General features: G+C 39.8%; 1 non-coding gene across 1 annotated transcript; it reads right to left on the bottom strand.

The window, feature by feature from the left end:
- Positions 1-3,693: 3,693 nt before the first annotated feature.
- On the bottom strand, positions 3,694-3,801 carry LOC129680554 (U6 spliceosomal RNA). The gene has a single exon (XR_008720703.1). It is a non-coding gene; the product is annotated as a U6 spliceosomal RNA (small nuclear RNA).
- Positions 3,802-11,790: the final 7,989 nt, after the last annotated feature.

Raw genomic sequence — 11,790 nt, 5'->3', positions numbered from 1 at the left:
TAGTCTCTTTGAGTTCATATGTGCATCATCCCTTTCGTGTTCCTCAGGCCTTATTTCCTTTGAGTTATACATCTCCTCTGGCCCTCAAAATCTTTCTATCATCTTTTCTGCAGGATTTACTGAGCTGTAAAGGGAGGAATTTTATGAAGACAAACGATTTAGAACAAGTTTTGTAAGGTCTAACATATCCTGCAAAATTGTCCAATTGTGAGTCTCTGTGTTTATTTCCATCTACTGTTGGAGAAAGATTCTCTGATGATGTCACTGATGTATGAGTATAGCAGAATATTGTTATGAGTCATTTTAATTCTATCTTTCTTTAGCAGAACAGTTGTACCTGGTTTTCCCTTAGACCACTAGCCTGTCTATTCACAGGGTATTGGCCACAAGGACAATATAAATACACACACACACACACACACACACACACACACACACACACACCACATTCCATCTCATGCAGTGGGTCTTAACTCCAATCACATATTGGTTAGTTATTCTCACATGCTTTGTGCCACTATTGCACTAACACATCTTTCATGCGTTGTAGATGGAAAAGATTTATAACTGTGTTGGTGTTTACCTTTCTGCTTTGGTGGTTACAGAGTGTCCTCCAAATGTTCTGAACACTAGTTAGAAGGGATACAGGCTTGGTGTGGCATCAGCTTGACTTCTCCATGCTCAGTATGTTGTGTAGCTGTTGTCTTAATAAAAGGGTTTTACCATCAGCTTCTTGACAACAAACAATAGCCTTGACAGTTGACTGGATTGTTTAAGGGTTTCCATGGGATTTCTTTGGCCAATAACTCAATTGGATCTACCACATTCCCAGAATGTATGTATGTATTTTAGGACACTTCTACTATATTGTTTCCATATGACCTCTCAAATGGCCCTTAATTTTAGCTGTCCATTCTCATATTACATCCTTCATCTCCCTTTCCCACGGTCCTGTATGTTTGATCACCTCTTTCCAGTCCTAACTCCCATCCATTTGAATTATCTATTCTATTTTCCTTTCATAGGAAGATCTATTCCTTCATCTAGTCCCTTAATCTATACCAAACTTCTGGTTATAAGGATTTTGCCATACTTACTGAAGACTTAATAAATAACATTCACCTACAGGTGAATACAAAGCATATTTGTCTTTTCGGATCTGGGTTACCACTTCAGAATGATTGGATTCTGGCTCCATCTATTTACTTGAATTTTTTTTTTAATTTTTGTAACAACAGAGTAATATTCCTTTATGTAAATGTACCACATTTTCTTTACTCCCCTTTTGTTATGTGTTGATGAACATTTAATCTTTTTTTCAAAATTAAAATTTTACTTTATTTAATTTTGCATATATACATTGTATTTACTTAATATTTAATACTTTATTTAATAATAATTAATTGTGTCTATATTTTTAACTACACTTTATTCACTTTGTATCCCTCCAGTTGCTCCCTCCTTTCTCCCCTCCCAATCCCTTTTCTCTATCAAGAATAGAGTAGCAGTGAGCATGTTTGAGCAAGTGTTTCTGTGGTAGAATGTAGAAGCCCTTTGATATATGATCAAAAGTAATATAGTTGTATCTTGACATAAATCTATTCCCAGTTTCCCAAGGAACTGTCACACAGATTTCCACTATGGCTGTACAAGTATGCACTTTCACAAGCAATGGATGACTGTTCCCCTTACTCTACATCCACACCAGTATGAGCTATCATTTATTGTATTTAGTTGCCATTCTGGTGTAAGATGAAACCTAATTACAATAGAAGCATCCTAAATATGTATAAGGAAAATTGGTCTATAATTCTTTTTCTTTGGGGAAGTCTTTATGTGGTTTAGGTATCAGGTAAAAAGAATTGGGGATTGTTTCTTCTGTTTCTCATTTATGAAATAATTTGAGAAGTACTAGTATTAATTCATCTCTGAAGGTCTGGTAGAGCTCTTCACTAATTTCATCTGGTCATAGTTTATTTGTTTTTGTTTTTTTTTGTTTTGCTTTGTTTTGTTTCAATGAAGAAACTTAATTACTGATTCTATTTTACCATGGGTTATAAGTTTGTTGAAGTAGATTTACTGATCTTAATTTAATTTTGGTAGGTGTTATATATCAAGAAAATTATCCATTTCTCTTTGTTTTTCCATTTTGGTGGAGAACAGACTTTTAAAGTATGTCTTTATGATTCTCTGGATTTCCTTAGTAGCTGTTCTTATCTCCCCCTTTTCATCTCTAATATTTTAATTTGATTTTCTCCCTTCAGTTTTTATTTAGTTTGGCTAAATGTTTGTCAATCTTATTGATTTTCTCAAAGAACCAAATCATAGCTTCATTGATTAATTTTATTGTTTTTTTTCTTTGTTTCTAGCTTATTGATTTCAGTCTTGAGTTTGATTATATCTTTCCATCTACTCCATTGGTAGTTTTTTTCTTTTTTCTGTTCTAGAGCTTTAAGATATTGTGTTAAGTTACTTATATGAGATCTCTCCAATTTTCTTTATATAAACACTTTGTTCTATGATCTTGTCCCTTGGAATGACCTGCATTAGGTTCCATAAGTTTGGGTATGTTATGCTCTCATTGCCATTTCATTCTAAAATATTTTTAATTTCTTTCTTAATTTCTCTCAGGACACAGCTTTAACTCAGTTGTGACATTTTCATATCCCATGAGATTTTATACTTTCTGTACTTTCTGGTTTTTATTTCCAGCTTTAATCCATAGTAGTCATGGATTAAAATCATCCTATCCATGATAGGATACAAGATGCTATTTCCAAATTCTTGGTTTGTTGGGACTTGATCTGTGTACATGTATGTGGTCAGTTTTGTAGAACTTTTGTGAGGAACTGAGAAGAAGGTATATTATTTTCTATTTGAGTGAAATGTTCTATAAATATAATATATAAAGTAAATATAATCTGCATATCTAAAGATACTAAGCAAGAAGGAGGACCCTGTGTAAGATGATCATTCCTCACTCAGAAAGGCAAACTGGATGGATATCAAAAGAGAGAGAAAACAGGCAAAATGATAGAAGCCTACCACAGAGGGCCTCTGAAAGACTCTACCCAGCAGGGTATCAAAACAGATGCTAAGACTCATAGCCAAACTTTGGGCAGAGTACAGGGAATCTTATGAAAGAAGGAAAAAGAGATAGAAAGACCTGAAGGCGACAGGAGCTCCACAAGGAGAGCAAAATAATCAAGGGTCCTTTTTGAGACTGTTACTCCCACCAAGGATCATGCATGGAAATACCCTAGAACCTCTGCTCAGATTTGGCCCATGGCAGTTCAGTGTACAACAGGGTACCCTAATAATGGGAACAAGGACTGTCTCTGACATGAACTCAGTGGTTGGTTCTTTCACTATCTTCCTCTGAGGTGGGAGCAAGCAGCCTTACCAGGCCACAGAGGAAAACAATACAGCCAAACCTGATGATACCCCAAATAGGCTAGGGTCAGAGGAGAGGGACCTCGACCTCGTCTATCAGTGGACTTGGAGAGGGGCATGGGAGGAAATGAGGGAGGAAGGGTAGAATTGGGAGGGAATGAAGGAGGGAGCTACAGCTAAGATACAAAGTGAATAGAGTGTAATTAATAAAAATCTAAAAACTTCAAAAAAGAGTATCCTTTCTTCCTATGCTATATCATTTAAAAACATATACTTTTAGGTGACTATTAGAGCAATATTTAGAAGTGCCATTTATTCTTTATGATTGGGTGTCATCCTTGTGTAGGGGCCATGCTAATATTCTCTGTATAGTTCCTATTTTAGTGTATGTGCTGCCAAAGCGAGCATTGGATTACACAAACTGTGGTACATTTTCACAATGGAATACTACTCAGCAATTAAAAAAAAAAAAAGGAAATCATGAAATTTGCAGGTAAGCGGTGGGATCTAGAAAAGATCATCCTGAGTGAGTTATCCCAGAAGCAGAAAGACACACATGGTATATACTCACTTATAACTGGATACTAGATGTATAAGATAGGATAAACATACTAAAATCTGTACAACTAAAGAAACTGAACAAGGATGACCTGGGGCAAGATGACCAATCCTCATTTAGAAAGACAAATGAGATGGACATTGGAAGAGGAAGAAAACAGGGAACAGGTCAGAACCCAACCACAGAGGGCTTCTGAAAGACTCTACTTAGCAGTGTATCAAAGCAGATGCTGAGACTCATAACCAAATCTTGGGCAGAGTGCAGGGAATCATATGAAAGGAGGAGTTAGTAAGAACTGGAGAGGTCAGGAGCTCCACAAGGACCAAATATATCTGGACACAGGAGGCTTTTCTGACACTGACTCTCCAACCAAGGACCAATCATGGATATAACCTAGAACCCCTGCTCAGATGTAGCCCATGGCAGCTCAGTATCCAAGTGAGTATCCTAGTAAGGGGAACAGGGACTGTCTTTGACATGAACTCAGTGGCTGGCTTTTTGGCCTCCCTCCCCCCAGAGGGAGGAGCAGTTTTGCTAGGCCACAGAGGAGGACATTGCAGCCAGTCCTAATGAGACCTGATAAGCTAGGGTCAGATGGAAGTGGAAGAGGACCTTCCCTATCAGTGGACTTAGAGAGGGGCAGGGAGGAGATGAGGGAGGGAGGGTAGGATTGGGAGAAAATGAGGGAGGGGCTACAGCTGGGATACAAAGTAAATAAACTGTAATTAATATAAAAAATAAAATTTAATCAAAAAGAACTTCCATTTATTGAATAATTAAAGTATAATTAGCATGTTTGACATACTAATGTAATACATCACTTAATTTCTATACTCCTCGAAAATGCTATTTCATTCCACCTTTTCACATAAGGAAAAGCTCAACAGGATTAGCTTGACTGATATGCCTCAGCATATAAAGGGGACTGTCTGATTCCAACCAACATTTTTCTAACCCAAGTTTTGTAAAACTTTATCTATTATTATTTATTAAAAATTATTCACTATGCATGCAGGCTGTAGCTCCCCACCCTAAACTTCTCCCAGTCCTACTCATCCTCCCTCTTCTTCCCCATGCCTCTCCCTAGTCCACTGATACCGGAGGACCTCCTCCCCTTCTATCTGACCCTAGCTTATCAGATCTCATCATGCTTGGCTGAATCATCTTCCTTTGTGATCTGGAAAGGCTGCACCCCCCAAGAAGTGGTGATCCAAGAGCCTTCTACTGAGTTCCTGTCAGAGACAGGCCCTGTACCCCTTACTAGGGAACCCACTTGGAAACTGAGCAGCCTATGGACTTCTTTTGAGTAGGACATCTAGTTCCTTTCAATGCCTGGTCCTTGATTGGAGTATCAGTCTCTGCAGACACCCCTGTTCCAAGGTGTTTTGGCTCTGTTGGTCTCCAGGTGGAGTTCCTGTCCTCTCCACATCTTTCTGTCTCCCACTTCTTCTATTACATTCCCTGCACTCTGCCCAAAATTTGGCTATCGGTGTCATCATCTCCTTTGATACCTTGATGGGTAGAGTCTTTCAGAGGCTCTATGTGTTAGGCTCCTGTCCTGTTCCCTGTCTTCTCCCAATTCCCATGTCTATCCACATCTTCTATTCAATTACAACAACTATTACACCAACTACTTTTATGCTTATGTTATACTTTGATAACCTCTTTTTGAGGGAAATGTCAATATATGTACAATGCAGTTGGTGACCAAAAGGTATCACTCAAATTCAGTTTTTCAATTAAGTACAGAAAACGCTGGCCACATTAACTAGACTTTCAATTGGACAGTGTGAATTCATTTCTGCGGACTAAAGAACATGGTTAAAAATGTCAATATGTTCATACCTTCTGGATAAAGCTAGTTGTTTTAATTAATATGAAGACAAACTCTTGTCCATTGACTTAAGTTACCATTAAAAACATGAAAGACATTAACAGCAGTTGTTGGGAAGAAATGTTGAATACACATAGCAAAACCTTTCTCTATACCATGAAGAGAATGATATAATCTGACCCACTCAAGAGAGGAGAGTACCAGTAAATTGTAGTCAAAAGATAATATTAAAAGGCAAATGAACTATAAGGTTAATTGTGAACAGTGTGATTTATGTTGTTACTTTAAAGAACCATATGTATGTTACTACATCATACCTGGAATAGCAAATTACTACCTCTATAACATCAAAACTGTGAGGCTAGTGAACTGTGCCTCCAGAGGAAGTGACATTGCATTGCCGAGATGGGGCATGTTCAAACCTTGGAAATCTCAAACTTGAGATTTAACATCTCATCCTGAGAAGAAAGGTGTGGGACAAAGCTTTATCCTGTTTCTTTGCCTGTCTCAGGAGCATGTAACACAAGCTCCAAGTGGCTGCAGGTGGTCAGTCACATGAACTTGTCACCTGTTATCTTTCCTCATGCAAATATAGTATCACCAGTGTCACAAGCCCCAATGAGAAGCATTCATTCTCAAAGACCCTCCTCACTGCCCACAGTTTATAAGTCCCTGTTTCACATGAAATAAAGAAGAGAGCATCATCTATTTCCCTAAAGGACATCTGAGACTGGCTGTTTATACTGAGCTCTAGCACTGATGAAATAAGAGCCTCCCTTTTAGAAGAATTCATCATTGGACACCCCACCCAATCACCCTCTGGATTCAACTTCTGGCCAGGTAGCTGCCACATAACTGCTGACATCACTGCTATAGCCCTCCTGACCTCCTATAGCTTCTTTGCTTTTGCTGTTCTTCTCTTCCTGCCTTAGTGCCATTCTGCAGGAGGGAGCTGCAGGGTGTTCCTGAAGGAACTCAGTCCTTTTCTTGTTGCTACTTGGCTGGGTCTCAGATCCCTGAACTCCTCACTGTGAACTGGCCTAGTGCCAGCAGTCCAGCTAAAAGAGGAGTAACACTTATTGCAGAGAAAATCTCCTTTTCCCACACCCTCAGCAGGATGAGAGGTCTTGTGACTCAGAACCAGGTGCTTCATCCTTCATCCTTCATCCTGGCCATATGGTGACTGGGCCTCCTGGAAGGTACAGAAACACACAAAATTAATATGTACATGGATAGTTGATACAAGTCAGACATTCATTGACTCACTTTTCCCACTCTCACATTTTTACTCCACCAAACCTCACAGATCATGTCCAGGCTGTAAAATTTAACAATTTGACTATGTCTCATGAAGAGAATTAGATTAATTGTGTGTGTGTGTGTGTGTGTGTGTGTGTGTGTGTGTGTGTGTTTGAGAGAGAGAGAGAGAAAGAGAGAGAGAGAAGTTAGGTTGCTGGAGAGATGGTTTGGCATTTAGGACTTGCAGAGAACACAAGCGTAGTTCCTAGAACCCATGTTGGGTAGCTGATTACCTACTATAACTGCAGCTGGAGGGTATTCTAAAGCCTCTGTCCTCCAAAGCTTTGACATATTTGCACACACATACCACATAATTAAAAATAAAATAAATATATAAAGTAAAAAGAAAGTGGGCTATAAAAGGCAAGGGGGAAGCCTGAAGAGTGGGAGAAGGGGAGTGGAGAGAGAAATTTGAAACCAGGAGGATGGGGCAGTAATGTGGACACTAGTAGGAAAAGAGAAATAGGAATAAAGCAGCTTGAATCACACACATATTCTCCCAGGAGCCTATCCGGTATCAGACCTCAAGATTCACAAAGAGATCCCCCCCGTTTCTCTCCTTGTTCTTAGTCCTCTCACCTCCCACCACCGTTCTTCCCACATCTGATCTCCATTCTTGTTTCCCGCCCCATTCCATCTCCTGCTCAGTTCCCTCTCTTCATCCACTTCTGCAGTCTATTCTATTTACCCTTCTGGCATCCTTCCTTGGGCCCTTTTTTACCTAGAGTTTTGGGACTGTAGATTTTACTATAGGTCTAATATTCACTTATATGTGAATACATATCATGTATATCTTTCTGGGTCTGGATTACCTCAGTTAGGATGATCTTTTCTAGTTCTGTCCATTTGCCTGCAAATTTCATGATGTCCTTGTAATAACTGAGTAGTATTCCATTGTATAAATGGTGGAGGTCGGGAGGACCTGAAGGCTGAAGTGACTACCTCCTAGACAGGCAGGACTAGTGGAATGAGGGGAGCAACAACCCACCAAGAAAACTTGTGTGCCAAAATTATCTCGCAGGAACAAAGAGGGAACAATGATTCAGAGAAGTTCCAACCAGTAATTAGCCCAACCTGAGATTCACCCCACAGTATAGAGCCAGCACCTGGAAGTAATAATGATGCTCTGACAGTAATAATGATGCTCTGCTGTGTTTTCAGACAGATGCCTAACGACTGTCCCCTTGGAAGATCCAGCCAGCAGCTGATCAAGACAGATGGGACTTGCAGCCAAGCATGGGGCAGAGCTCTGGGTGTCCTGATGAAATGTTGGGGGAAAGATGGAAGGACCTGGAGAGGACAGGAAACTCACAAGAAGATCAACAGAAACAACTAACCTAGTCCCATGGGGGCTTTCAGAGACTGAGACATCAACTAACCAGCATGCATGATCTGGACCTCAGCCCCCTGCACACATGTAACTGATGGGTGGCTTAGTCTTCATATGGGGCCCCTGGAAGTGTAGGGAGGTGCTTTTTCTAACATTGACTCTATTGCGTGCTTCTGGGTCACTTTCTCCTGGCAGGGTTGCCTTGAAGGGCATCACGGGATGAAGATATTCTCAGTGCAGATGTGACTTGATGTGTTGGAGAAGGTATATGTACCTGCCCCTTGGGAAGGGGGTTACTCTTTCCTGGGGGAAAAGGGAGAGGTGAAGGAAGAAGGAGAGCAAGTGAGGGGAACTGGGAGGAAGGGAGGTAAGGGCACCTCAGTATATAAAGTAAATAAACTAATATAAAATTTTAAAAGAAAATAAAAAAGAATAAAGCAAGGCAATGAAAATTTCACAACACCCATTGTTTAGTATGTTAATTAAAAATAATACTGAAATTAATCTCAGAGTTTGAAGAAACCAAATACAGCTTACAAAGCACCACAGAGGTTCCCTCTATATTATGACTAGCAGGAGAATACATAGTATTTGTGTAATGCTCTAGAAATATGCAGCACAATGTACTGAATAAAATGTAGTCTTTTCTAGTATTATATTGTAGTATTTTTATTTGGTTGTCCTTCCAGCCTATATATATATATATATATATATATATATATATATTTGTTAAGTTTAGTTGGGAAATAAGCTTAATCTTTTGAACCTATGGCAATTTTTCAAGGTAACAATTATGAAAAACCTATAATATTTCTCAAGTTCTCTAAAGCAGTCATCATGTTACTCAGCTTTCCATCAATATAACTGAATACATGAGACAGGTGATTTTAGGAGGAAAGGTTTGTTCTGTCTCACAGTTTTTAAGGTTTCGGGCCATTGTTGGTTCTTCTACTTTAGGACATATAATAAGGCAACACAATATGGTGAGGACACGTGGGAGAGAAAACTGTTTATCTAATTTTATCTATTAGGCAAAGATGACAGGCATAGGGACCTGATATCTATTTTAAGGACATTGGTACTGTGGCCTAAAAATTTCCACAAACCTCTGTCTCCTAGTAAAACCATGTACTTCAGACCCAAACCTGTATTTAACACATAATCTTTGATGTACATTTAAAAACATTAGCATGAGCGAGAATCAAAGAGGGCAGTGAGCAGCGCACACCTTATATGAGAGGCACAGGATACAAAACTCCAAAATTTGTGAGTGGAGGGGCAGCTGAAGTCAGAACATCGACATTGAGGCTTCCTGGCCAAGAGAGGACAATCTATGAGCTGGGAGAGTTTGGATCCAGACCATCTCCAGGGACTGAGAGTGGTGAATATTCAACCCCTACACTTCCCCTTACCACAAACCCTGGCCTCCTTTCTTGGCAGAGGCTGCACTGGTCAAGCGGGATCCTCCATGTTCAGTGACTGAGACAGCAGAAGCAGCAGTAAGGGCCACCCTGTTCAGCAGTTGCTGCAAGCAACTATAAGGGCATCCCAGGTAGGCTCTGTAGCCCGCAGCTGTAAAGGCATCCCAGGTTAGCGACAATGGCTAGCTCAAGCAGGAGCCTCCATGCTCAGTGATGGAGACAGATGAGACAGCTCTCCCGAGAACCAGTCTTCCTGCTTGGTGGGCAAACAGTGGATACCACTAGGCTGATGGATCTCCTACACACTCCATTTGCCCCTATGATCCCAAATCTGAGAGTAGAGAAAAGTGGGAACCCCTATGCTTTCAGGTTAGGCCTACAAGCTAGTGAGGATGCCTTCAAGTTAGTGCATGCAAAGTCCCAGATCCAGGGACCCTCTGCCATAGCAACCAGACATCAGATCCCTTCCACCCACACCTCCACTGTGGGCAACCTAAAGACTCTTCAGGGAGTGTTTTCAACATTGAAGGCACTGTTCTGTAGGTTGAAGCGTGGAATCAAGGCAAACAATTCCTAAAGCCCAGACAGATCTGATACCAGGAGGACTACATCAAACCTGTAGGCCGATGCAGTATTCAGGGAACCTGTGCATGCACATTGTGCCCACGAACAGCTCAGTGCCACCTCCTATGCTTAAGCTCCACCCTTCCAGGCATCTCCACACTCTATCATCTTGTCCCTCAAAACACATTTCCTCGAACACACCCTCACTTGCACACATGTGCCCGCGACCTTTTTCCCTTAGCTACAGCTGAAACACTAACACCCACTATCAAACTGGTGGACCTTTCTAATCTTCCTGAAGAATACTCCAGACACCAGAGACAAATGGACCTAGTCTGAAGAACAGACTCCAGGACAAACAGAGAAGGTTACAGATAAACAGATGACTAGAGGTTTGCATAAGAACAAAAACCAGGACATTATGGGTTCAGCAACAACCCCCAAAATCAATGGATATTTTAATTCATCAGAAACACAGAAAAATGATATCACAGCTAAGCTTATTGAATTATTAAAGGTACATAGAGAGGAAACCAACAAATCTCTCAGAGAAATAGCCACACAAATGAAAGCAAACAAAGAAGAAATGTACAAAGCTCTCAAAGAAATGCAGGCAAATATAGCCACACAAATAGAAGCACAGGAAATTGAAACAAATAAAAGTATATAGGGCATCAAGGAAAGACAGGAATACACATTCAAACAGATGAAAGAAATGGTGCAAGATATGAAAACAGAATTTGAATCAATAATGAAAACATAAACAGAGAAAACCTTGGAGCTGGAGAACTTAGAGAAAAGATCAGGAACCACAAAGGTAAGCATGACCAGCAGAATACAAAAGATGGAAGAGAGAATCTCAGGCACTGAAGAAACAATTGCAGAAATTGATATATCTATCAAAGAAAAAGTAAAATCAGAAAAGCTCCAAACAGAAAACATCCAAGAAATCAAGGACACCATGAAAAGAGGAAATCTAAGAATAATAGGAATAGACAAAAGAAAAAGAAGATTCAAGAATCCAAGGTTCAAAAAATATTTTCAAGAAAATCATAGAAGAAGAGATACACACCTCTGCAACAAAGATAAATACTGCCTCAGAGTAAAGGGCTATAAAAATGTTTTTCAAGCAAATGGACCCAAAAAACAAGCTGGGGTAGCTATCTTAATTTTTAATAAAATAGACTTTTAACCAAAATTAATCAAAAGAGATGAAGAGGGACACTTTATCACATTAAAGAAAAAATCCTCCAGAAGGACAGCACAATCCTGAACATCCATGCCCCAAACACAACAGCAATTGCATTTGTAAAAGAAACATTATTAACGCTGAGATAACATATTGATCCCAACATCTTAAAAGTAGGAGACTTAAACCCTCCATTCTCAC

Source organism: Psammomys obesus, unplaced genomic scaffold (genome assembly GCF_907164565.1).
Source record: "Psammomys obesus unplaced genomic scaffold, mPsaObe1.curated_primary_1811, whole genome shotgun sequence".
Lineage (NCBI taxonomy): Eukaryota > Metazoa > Chordata > Mammalia > Rodentia > Muridae > Psammomys > Psammomys obesus.
Note: the sequence above shows the minus strand (reverse complement) of the source record. Positions and strands in the feature narration are given on the sequence as shown.